The following is an 11,919-nucleotide window of genomic DNA, read 5'->3' on the forward strand; positions in this document are numbered from 1 at the left end:
ATTCATTTACAACTTAAACAATGCCAAATTTCTATCCATATTTACCATACAAATTTATTCTGATTTCTTAGGTAACAATAAGTTTTCAAAATTTAAACTTCAAATAAAGTTTCTAATATACAAGTGCTAAGGTTCATACAAATATTTTGCATTACTGGGCATGTATATGTAATTACATTGACCTGGAACATAAAATTCGTGTAAAACTTAGCTTATTTGGACCCCGGGGTGTAGCCTCTAAGGGTGTCCCTCTATATACATGATACAACTATAACGTTATACGCGTGGACTTAGTGGGGTCTAGCTTGGTCCCTTTCACAAAACCTCGAGTCATTCATTGACCCTGCATTCAAGGTAAAAATTGCTCGTAAGCTTGAAAGATCTTAGTGAGATCTTATAAAGTAGTATTTATTGAAGACTTTTAAATTTTTCTGGTAAATAAGAATTAGTGCACAAAATTAAAAATCCCTAAGTATCTTAGAAGATTCCGCAGTTTGAATAGCATAGCTGATGCCCATGCATTCTCTGAATGAATTATTGGCAGACAAATCGACTAATTTAATCATAACTGTACTCTTTCTGACAACCCTTTTTTAAAACTTTAACTTGTCTAGTTTTATCTCAGATTTCCATATTATTGATTTGTCGTAATTTGATATGGAAAATTAGGTTTTCCGTGTGTACTTAAGGAGCTTATTCTTAAGTAAAGTAGTGTATTTTCCATAGTTTTTCGTAATTTTTAGATTTTAAGTTAATAAGTGTAAATATCTTACTTTTATTCATTTTAAAACTCATATTGGCCAATAGTGCCATTGGGGGCCTTGATGTATGGTTGAGTGAAAGAGGGACGTATTGGAGGTTGAAATCAAGCGAAAAGAAACAAAAGCCAAACATTAGAATCACGATACTTGGTATGTGATATTTGTGACAGGATTTAAATATTTATAATGAATCGTTCTTGAAACTAACTATTATCACGATGAAGGCAAGTGTACCTATCGAACAGTAGTATAGCTTTAGCAAGACCTGATTATCGAACCCAAAAGAACTAAAAGTACTAGTATTAACTTTCTTTTTATTATCTAGCCTAAAAAAAAAAGGGTTTTGTTTATCTAACTAATTAATTAAACTAAGAAATCACAGAAAAGAAATTTGGAAAAAATACTTTTTAGAAAACTTGATTGATTAAGACAATACCTAAGGAAAAATCCACCTAGACTTCACTTGTTATTTGACTTTGAATCGGACGATTTATTCATTCAACTTGTTCTGTAGAGATCCTTAAGTTATATTATTATCTCTCTCGAGACTAACAACGTCTAACCTTGGATTGAATAATTGAAATCTCTTTCTAATCAACACCCTAAGGTTGCATTAACTCGATCTATGGATCCCCTTGTTAGGTTTCACCCTAATCCAGCAAAATCTTGTCACCCTATCTCTAGGCGCGCAATCAACTCTACTTAATTATGACAAATTTACTCTTAGACAGGGTCTATTCCTCCTCTGAATAAGAGCTTAACTTGAATCAATATCTTGGAATATCAAAACACGAATTAAGAACACATAATTAAGAACAAGTCAAATATTTATCATACAATTCAAATAATAATAATAAGATCCGTCTTAGGTTTCATTCCCCTTAGGTATTTAGGGGTTTTAGTTCATACTAATAAAAGAAAACATCTCAAAAGAATAAAAATAAAAAAACATAAGAAAACCCAAAACTCTTGAGGGAATTTAAAGGGAGATCTTCAGTCTTGATGGTGAATCCAACTTCTGAGATGGATCGATCGGCTTTCCTTGAGAAATTCCTTGCTTCCTCCTGTGCGTTCCCCCTCTTATCCTCTTCTAGGGTGTATTTATAGGCTTTGGAATGCCTAAGAGCCCTCAAAAGTGGCCTTTTCTGAATAGGACTCTGTTTGGGCTCGACAGGGACACGCCCATGTGCGATTACTTCATGCCGTGGTCAAGCCTGTTAAATAGGCACGGGCATGTGGTCTACCCGTGTTAGGAAGTCTAGGCCGTGTTGATTTCGTACGTCGACCCACTTTCTCCATTTTTGGCCCGTTTCTCGTTCCTTTCACTCTCCTATGCTTACCTAAGTATAAAACATGAAATTAAGGCATTAGGAGCATTAAATTCACCAAATCTAAGGAAAAATCATCGATAAAATGTGCTAAGCATGGGATAGAAATATGTATAAATTATGGTTTATCAAAAAACCCCACACTTAAGCATTTGCTTGTCCTCAAGCAAAATCCTCAATTCATAATCAAAATAAATTTTTCTTAACTTATAATTTCTATCGATAATATCTCAAATTAATCCATAGGTAATCATACATTAAAAATTCAACTGATAGGACATCAAAGTTTCAAACATTCCAAGTTGAGCATTTTATCATGAAAACATAGGTGTCTTTCCTCATCTAAGTAATTACCTTTGATTCAAAATATCACAAAGTTTCACATCCTCACTAAAGATTTATTCAAATCACTTGAGGTGTTTAAGGACAATAAATGAAGCACTCAATAGTCAATAATGAAAAGTCATTACCATAGGCTTGCATGAAAATCAAATCTCCACCACTATAAATTGAGATGAAACATCAATCAAAAGGTCTTTAGAGGGTTGTAACGTGGCTTTGGTTAGAGGGTGTGGTCACAAACTGAAAGAAAGGGCTAGAATCGAGATTGAATTAAAAAATTGCCTAACTAGAAAAATGACTAGTCAACAATTGCGTACAATAGAGCTTTTTCTCAGAATATGGAACTTAACTTATTTAGCTCAGAAGATCACTACTACTAATATGTATACATGTATTTTTTTTAAGAACAAGTCAAATTACAAAATAGAATAAAACATAGCTATGCAACTATTCCAACTCAAATCTCGACAAAAATAGGGATCAAATCAATTTAGGGGATTTCAACAATAATGAGTTATGGGTTAATATTGAGGGTAAATTAATGAATGAGTTGTTAGGCTCAAGGGGGTTCACTAAGAGTTAATTGTGAAGGTAGGCTTTTATGGAGTGAGTAGGTTAAACCTAAGTGCCTTTATCATTTTGACATATCAAATCAAATGGTGTGGTCTTGACATGCATAATCAAACAAGTTCTAGAATAATAATTCAATATTGACGCACTCATAATGAAAGTGAGTATGAAAGAAATAATAGATGCTCTAAAGGCTCAAAATCTCACAAAAATTATGGCTTTTTGATGTTTATCCTTGTGAATTCCAACTCAAGGTAATACCTAAACTTGGGGAAATAACCTAAAATTTTTTAATTCTTCAAAAATCAACTTATCATGCTTGATTCCCTAATGTCTTAAAGTTTAAACAATCAATGCATAAATGCCTATGTTTTAATTCAAGACATATCAATAAAATCATAAATTAATTAAAATTCATTCTAATAGTGATATAAATGATTTACATGAGAATAAGACACAATTCAGGGATTTCTAATGATGATATAGAAGACCCCCCCACTTAAGATGTATATTGCCCTCAATGTACAAAGATAGATATAATGAAAAAGATATATTTCTAATCATAAGATAGGGAGAGAAGTGAAACTTCTTGAATGATGAATGAATTCTTTGAACTGGAGTTTTGGAGGATAATCGGCGTGAGAGTGGATGAGGATACTCCAGTGATGGTCAAGGTTCATTAGTCCATAAGTCCTGCGCCAAAAGAATATTATATCTGGTGGCAGCTATGGTCGTGGTCGAGCAGGACATGACAGTCGTGGAGAACCTTTCCCGGTAGAGTTTTTAGTTCCTATGCGAGGATAAGCTTTGGAGCTCTTTCTGACTGTGATAAAATCAGGAACTCTTTATGAGGTATACTAAAGCATAATTACTCGTAATGAAATAGCTGAAGAATAAAAATTGTAAAAACTCAAGATAAAATAGTATTAAAAGGAAATAAAAAAATAATTTCAAAATATAGAGATAAAAATAAAATAAAATAAACAGTAGGTCTTTATAGAGAAATTGGGGCACACGGTCGTGGGGCACGCCCGTGTGCTCTAATCTCATCCCGTGCATTTTGTAGTTTTCGAAATTAGGTGCATTGGTGTACACGGGCATGTTGCACGGTGATCGTGTGATTCGTAACAAGTAATAAATATTTATAATGAAGATCAAACCTAGACTAACTATTATCACGACGAAAAGGCAAGTGCACCTATCGAACAATAGTATAGTAATGGCAAGACCGGGATATCGTACCCAAGGAAACCAAAAGTACTAGTAATAACTATCCCAAAGGAACCAAAAGTACTAGTAATAACTATCCCAAGGGAACCAAAAGTACTAGTAATAACTATCTTTTTATTATCTAGCCTAGGAATAAAAGGGTTTGTTTATTAAACTATTTATCTAAACTAATTAATTGATTTAATTAAAGCAAAGAGAAAATTTGGGAAAAAGACTTGAAGAAAAGCAATTGATAAAGACGACACCCAAAGAGGAATCCACCTAGATTTCACTTGTTATCTGACTTTGAACCGGACGATTTATTCACTTGAATTGTTCCGTAGAGATCCCTAAGTTAAGTTATTATCCCTATTCAAGACTAATAACGTCTAATACCTAGATTGAATAACCGAGAATTTTCTCTAATTAACACTCTAGGGCTGCATTAACTCGATCTATGGATCCCCTTATTAGGTTTCACCCTAATCCGGCAAAATCTCGTAACCCTAGTTCTAAGCGTTCGATCAACTCCGCTTAATTATGCCAAATCTACTCTTAGGCAGGGTCTATTCCTCCTCTGCATAAGCACATCAAATCATGAATTAATACCCGGAATATTAACTCAAGCATTAAGAACACATAATTAAGAACAAATCAAGTATTTATCATACAGTTCAGATAATAATAACAAGATCCATCATAGGTTTTATCCCCCTTAGGTATCTAAGGGGTTTAGTTCATAATAAAATAAGAGTGCATCTCAAAAGTATAAAAATAACAAAACATGAAGAAAACTCTAAAACCCCTGAAGGAATTCTGAGAGAGATCTTCAGTCTTGAAGTATCTCCGGCTTTTGAGATGGATCATCTGGCTTTCTTCAAGTAATTCCCGGTGTGTGGTACTGTATTCCAGAAAAGTTCTGGAAAGAGCGACCCCCTTCTAGGTCATACTTAGGGTGTTTATATAGGCTTTGGATTGGCTTTCTTCCTCCCTAAGTACCCTTTCTCGTGTAAAATACAACTCTTTGAAAAAGGGACACGCCCGTGTGCCACGACCGTGTGACGTGGTTACCAGGCCGTGTGAGCTCAATGGCCAGGCCGTGTGAATCGTGAAAACCTTGGTCGACACCCTCGAAGGCCACGGGCGTGTAAGATGCCCGTGTGGCAAGGCTTAGGCTGTGTCATCTTCTCGATTTGGTCTGTTTTGTCTCTTTTTAGCTCGTTTTTGGCATCTTTAGACTCTTGGTGCTCTCCTGAGTACAAAATATGAAATAACCGAATTAAGAGCACCAAAATCCACAAATCTAGTAATAAACATCCATAAATATGCTAAGTATTTGGGGTGTAGACATGTATAATTTGGCCTTTATCAAATGCCCCCACACTTAAGCATTTGCTTGTCCTCAAGCAAAATTATCATTTACTGCTAGAATTCATTCCTCTCAATCACACAATCATTACTGATAATGTTACAGGTTATTCCCAGAAAATTATACAGTGAGAATTCATAGGGGCACTAAAAGCCTCAAACAATCTAAATCGAATATTTTGATAATAAAATCATAGGTAATCTCCTTCCTCCAAGTAATTAACTTTAGTCTTAAATATACAAGAGATGACATCCTCACTAAAGATTCACTCAAATCACTCAAAGTGTTTAAGGTTCAAGATTAAGAACTCGATTGTCTAACATGAAAAGTTATTACCATAAACTTGCATGAAAATCAAATCTCCACCACTTGTAAATGATATGATACACTAATCAAAAGGTCTTTGCATGGTTGTAACGGGTTTTAGGCTACAGGTATGGATACAAGCTGAAGAGACAACAGGTTAGAATCGAGATAATTTCAATATATTACCCTACTTATCAAAAACTTAATTACTGAACCACAAACAAATATCTAGAACTATTTTACATGAGTTCATGACAACTTTAGCTTGCTAAGAATTACAATATAATACTGAGTTTTTTTTTTTATAAAGAACAAATCAAGTCAATACAATATGGAAATCAAATATCATGATTCAGTAACAAAAAATGGTGAACATAGTGAGGTAATAGTATTAAAATCAATCTCGATAAAAATGGTCAAACTAAGTAAGAGGATTTCAACAATAATAGGTTGATGGGTTAATGATGAGGGTTAATCAATGAAAAAGGGTTAGTAGGCTTAAGGGGTTTCAATAAGGGTTTAATTATGGAGTAAATAGGTTAAATCCTAAGTGCTTTATCATCTCAGTATATCAAATCATACGTGTGATCTCAATATGCATAATCGAAGTAAGTTCCAGAATAACAGTTCAATGTTGACACACTCAAACCACAAAAGAAGTGAGCAAGAAAGAAAGTTATATGCTCAAAAGGCTCAAAAATCTCACAAAAAATTTGGGTTTTTGATGTCATTCCTGTATACTTAAGATTTCAAGATAATACCTCAATTTAGGAAAATAATCTAAAAAATTTTAGTTCTTAAAATATCAACTTATCATGCTCGATTCTTTAAGATCCTATAATCAAATAATCATGCATAATTTCCTTAGTCTAATTCACAACATATCAACAATAATTGTAGATCAATCAGAATTCATTCTATCAATATTATGAGAAAATCACTTAAACACAAGACCAAATTTAGGGATTTGAGAATAATGCAAAAAGTAAAGTTTCATGTTCACCCCCCCACTTAAGATGTACATTGCCCTCAATGTACAAAGATATATTATTCAAAATAAAGAAACTCATAAGAGGAAAGGAGGTGAAACTCCCTGTTATATGGATGTGGAGCTTGATTCTGAAGATAGAGTGTTTGGGGAAAGTGGTGGCTGCCATTGTTCTTAGCTAGATGAAGAAATTGGGCCATTGAACATGGCACTCGTGAGGTATTGTTTCCCTTTTGTTTCCTCATTCCGTAGAATATTCCTAGCAGCTTTGCTTGGAAGTCTGTAGAATCATGAAGAGTTGATTAAGAGTTGGTGTGGAAGAAAGCGTAGTGGAATTACTTGTTAGAAATACCAGAAAATGGAAAAAGTAAAATTTACTAATATAGGTGTGTCTCTCAAAATAAAATAATAAAATAGAAATGAAAATAAAAATCAAAAGAAAAATAAAAATAAAAATAAAAATAATAAAAAAATAGGAGGATTCAATGATCCTCGTTGGTGGGGCCCTCAGGTGGTGGTGCTGGAGTAGCGATGTGGAAGTGCTGGCACAGCTGCTGCATCATGGCCTGCATATCGTCCATCTATCGGTCCCATTGCCGATCTCGCTCGTGGATCATCTCGAATTGTGTAGTGCAATACTGCTCGAAATGGGCGAGTCGGTCGGAAAGGTGTGCCAATGAAACAGCCGTATGAGCTGGTCGTTCCCTAGGTGGCGCGGTAGAAGGCTCCTCATGCTGTGGGGGAACATCATCAGGGATGTTCTCAAGATCCTCCTCGTCAATGGCATGCGAGAGACGGTATTGAGGAGGATCGGTCCCATGTCGGCGCTCAATCATCCTCATGTGTAACATAGTCGTGATGCCCTGTGGGGACATCTGACCTATCAGGGTAAGCGCTGATGACTGGGCCACGGTGTTGAGGAGACCGAAATGTCTGGCCAGGCGCGTCACGTAGGGGCCGATAGAGATCACTTTCTTCCTATGCCTCTCGGTCTGATGGCGAATGGCAAAAGCAATGAAGTATGCTAAGTCGGTCACGTGTGCATTCGCCATGCACCATAAATAGTAGGCGTCGTGGGTGTTGACGATGCCGGTGCTCTTTCTCCTTCCGGTCAAAGTGTGTGCCAATATGGCATGGAGATATCGTAGGGAAGAGGGGAGAGCTGAGGCCTTCGAGCAGCTGGGGTCGTAGTTGGAATAGAGTGATGCCAAAGCCTTGCAGCACAAGGAGGGGGAGATGTGGATATTGTGTGGTAGTGCATTCATGTCCTCCTCCTCCATAAACTCATCGGTGTAAAGCCCCAGAGCAACTCCAAACTCTGGGACACTCATCGAACAAACTAGACCGCCTAATCGAAAGTGAATGGTACTTGGGTCGTCATTGTTCGTCATCACCACTTGTAAATGAAAAGTAGTGCATAATTATAAAGTTAGCTCTAAATAAGTGGGCTCGGTAATAGCGAAGAATCGTTCCCATGGGTCTGTGGACAGGAGGGCGCGGATGGCGTCAGCGAGCTAGACTTGCTCTACGGCAGCCCAGTCGATGCAGCGACCTGTGGTGATGGGTCGTGCGCGTAGTATTTAGAATAGCTCCTCCTGCGAAGCTTGTGGAAAATCAAGGAACAGGTATCGAACTTCGGCTATAGCATGTATCGAGGAAGAACCTGGTTTCCTACATCTCTTTGAGGATGGGACCACGGCCTTCTTTCCTCTCGAGGACGACATAATGTACCTAAAAATATGTGAGCAGTGGGATACATCAGTAGTTAAGCAAGAGGCCCCAAAACTAGTATATACTATTTAGTGCCTTAAATAATTCAAATATAGAAAATTCTAAGTCAAATTCCTAACTTGTCTAAAGCAAAATAGTAGAATGTCTATGTAAAGCATGTATAATACTAATGTAGTAATACAAATTGGAAACATAAAGTTGAGAAAGTGAACCAAGGGCTGTTGTATGGCGGCGCACGGGCGTGTGGTGGCGAGCATGGGCGTGTGACGCGAGAAGAAGCCGTGTGGTGGGAAAAATTGAGGGTATAGAGAGGGGAAAGTGGGGATTAATGCAAGGGGAATGGATTTCAGGGTGGTTTGAGGGTTGGGGAAGTGAGAATTTTAAGAATGGTGGCCAGAATAAAGATTAGGGAGTGGAGAGGAGCAGTTTTCGGCTAGGGTTTTGAAATGGGGAAGAAGATGAACAGTGGTTTGTATATATAGGGGAGGGTCACACGGCCTAGGGCCACGGCCGTGTGCTATAAGTGTGAGCCCGTGTTTTTCAAAATTTTCAATTTAGGTCGTGTCCGGCTATTGTCCCACGCCCATGTGTCTTGGGCGTGTGTGGCACACGACCATGTCGCACGCCTTGCCTAGCTTTGTTCGCTTCTCCCACGCCCGTGTGTTATGGGAGCACGCCTGTGTACTGTTGTACACGGCTGAATGGCACGGGCGTGTTACACGCCCGTGTCGAAGAAATAGAATTGAGCCTTATCCCTGGCACGCCCTTGGGTTTTTATTCCCATGCCCGTGTGGTCCTATCAAGTTCACCCACAGCCATGTCGCACGACTGTGGGGATTTATCGCACCTTGTGTTTTGGGGAAATCATGTCCTGCTTCAACACAGTCGTATCGAACGGCCGTGTCGCTTCCCTGCTTAACACGGTACAGTAGGCACGCCTGCAGTGCGGCCGTGTGTTGAAAAACTTTGCAATTCAAAGATTAAGTTAAGGATCCAAAGTGTTAGAAAATAAAAATAAAGAAATCAAAATATGTTAGTGCTCAGGTTGCCTCCCGAGAAGCGCTTATTTATAGTCTAATCTCGACTTACCTCTCCGTTGAATGATCATGGTGGTTCGAGGAGTTCATGCTCCTCTTTCTTGTTGTCAATTTTAAAATAAGGTTTTAAATGGGTGTTGTTCACCTTAAACGTGTCGAACTTGGGATGACTCACCTCCACTGTACCGAATGGAAAGATACTAAGTACTGTAAGAAGAATTTCCTCATTTGGTGTGGTAGTGACCATGTGAGGATCAACGACATCTAGTAAGACTGTATCGCCAACCTGAAGTTAATTAGGAGAGGTATCGGGCTTGTGTTTGCGTAGTTTCGGTTTATTATGTGTTCTCGGTTTGTGTTCTCGCCATTCGTCTAGCTCCTCTATCCGTAGTCTTCGTTCTTCATGGACATCTTTCTTCTCTTCATGATAGTAGCGCACTGTCTCTGTTGTCTTTGTTCGAGGAAGTTTCTGCAAGGATGATTGAATATTAGTTTTATCATCGACATTTTTTTATAGCATTATCTTGAGTCTTAGAGGTTTTGACTGAGTAGCGTGCTTGGAGTGTTACTGCATCATCACCTACACGAAGTGTTAGCTCTCCTGTGCCTACATTAATAATGGTTCTAGCAGTTGCTAAAAATGGTCGTCCTAAAATTAAAGGTACTTCGTTATCCTCATCCATATCTAAGACAACGAAGTCTACTGGGTAAATAAATTTATCAATTTTAACGAGAACGTCTTCAATAATACCCTTAGGAAATCTGACTGTTTTGTCAACCAATTGTATGCTCATCTTAGTCTGTTTGGGTTTACCGAGACCTAGTCGTTTAAACATTTTATATGGCATAACATTTATACTTGCCCCTAGATCAGCTAAAGCATTATTCACAGATAGACTACCAATTAAACAAGGAATTGTAAAACTCCCTGGATCTTTCAATTTGTTAGGTAGTTCATTCTTTAGAATAGCTGAGCAGACTGCATTGAGTTCCACATGCGATGTAGCATCTAATTTCCTTTTATTGCTCAGAAGTTCCTTTAAGAATTTTGCTGAGTTGGGCATCTACAAAAGAACTTCAATAAAGGGTAAGTTAATATGTAATTTCTTTAAGAGTTTGACAAACTTATCGAATTGCTCTTCTGTTATGTCTTTCATCATTGCTTTAGGATATGGCACACGAGGTTTGGGATCATTATTGTTTACCTCTTCTCGTCTTTTGTTCATCTTGTTGTCTTACTGTAATTCTGGTTCAGGTGCAATAAATCCTTCCTTATCTTGAGTGCTAATTGCATTGAGGAGTTCCCTCGGATTAGGTTCAGTATTACTTGGTAGGCTCCCTTGTGGTCGTTCGGAGATTAGTTTGGATAGCTGGCCTATCAAAGTTTTGAGTCCTTGTATCGATGCTTGTTGATTCTTAAGTGCTGTCTCAGTATTTTGGAAATGGGTTTTTGACACCAAGATGAATTTAGAAAGCATATCTTCAAGGTTCGATTTCTTCTCTTGTTGATAAGGTGGCTGTTGAAAACCTTGAGGATTTGTGGCTTTTGATTCCCTTGACCACCCCAGGAGAAATTTGGGTGGTTCCTCCAACCTGCATTATAAGTATTACTGATGGGTTATTTTGAGATCTAAAGTTATTGTTACCCATATAGTTGACTTGTTCCTCTTCAGTTGTAGGATTAAAGGATTGGTATTCTGTATGCACACCTCCCCCGCTTGAGTCACACCTCATTACTAGATGTACCTGTGTAGAACCAAGAAAACTATCAATCTTTTTATTGAGAAGTTCTACCTGATTAGAGAGCATGGTGACTGAATCGATGTTATAGACGCCGGCTGTTTTCGTTGGCTTTGTCCTCATAACTTGCCACTGATAGTTATTCAGTGACATCTCCTCTATAAATTCATAGGCATCTTCTGGTGTTTTATTGTTGATGGTTCCGCCAGCAGCTGCGCCAATCATTTGTCTTGTCGATGGATTCACACCATTGTAGAACGTTTGAACTTGCAATCAAAGCGGTAACCCATGGTGAGGGCACCTTCTCAGTAAGTCCTTGTATCTCTCTCATGCATCGTAAAGTGTTTCTAAATCCATCTGCACAAAAAAAGAGATATCATTATGCAATTTAGCTGTTTTAGCCGGCGAAAAATATATTAGTAAAAACTTCTCGTTCATTTGTTCCAAGTAGTGATAGACCCTCGGGGTAATGAGTACAACCACTGTTTAGCTTTGTTTCTCAGTGAAAAGGGAAATAACCGAAGACGAATGGCATCAT

The 11,919-nt window shown here is 37.7% G+C and overlaps 1 non-coding gene across 1 annotated transcript; it reads left to right on the forward strand.

Moving 5' to 3' along the window:
- Positions 1-11,664: 11,664 nt before the first annotated feature.
- On the forward strand, positions 11,665-11,770 carry LOC128289799 (small nucleolar RNA R71). Its single transcript, XR_008279443.1, has one exon. It is a non-coding gene; the product is annotated as a small nucleolar RNA R71 (small nucleolar RNA).
- Positions 11,771-11,919: the final 149 nt, after the last annotated feature.

This window comes from Gossypium arboreum, chromosome 2, assembly GCF_025698485.1.
Source record: "Gossypium arboreum isolate Shixiya-1 chromosome 2, ASM2569848v2, whole genome shotgun sequence".
In the NCBI taxonomy this organism is placed as follows: domain Eukaryota; kingdom Viridiplantae; phylum Streptophyta; class Magnoliopsida; order Malvales; family Malvaceae; genus Gossypium; species Gossypium arboreum.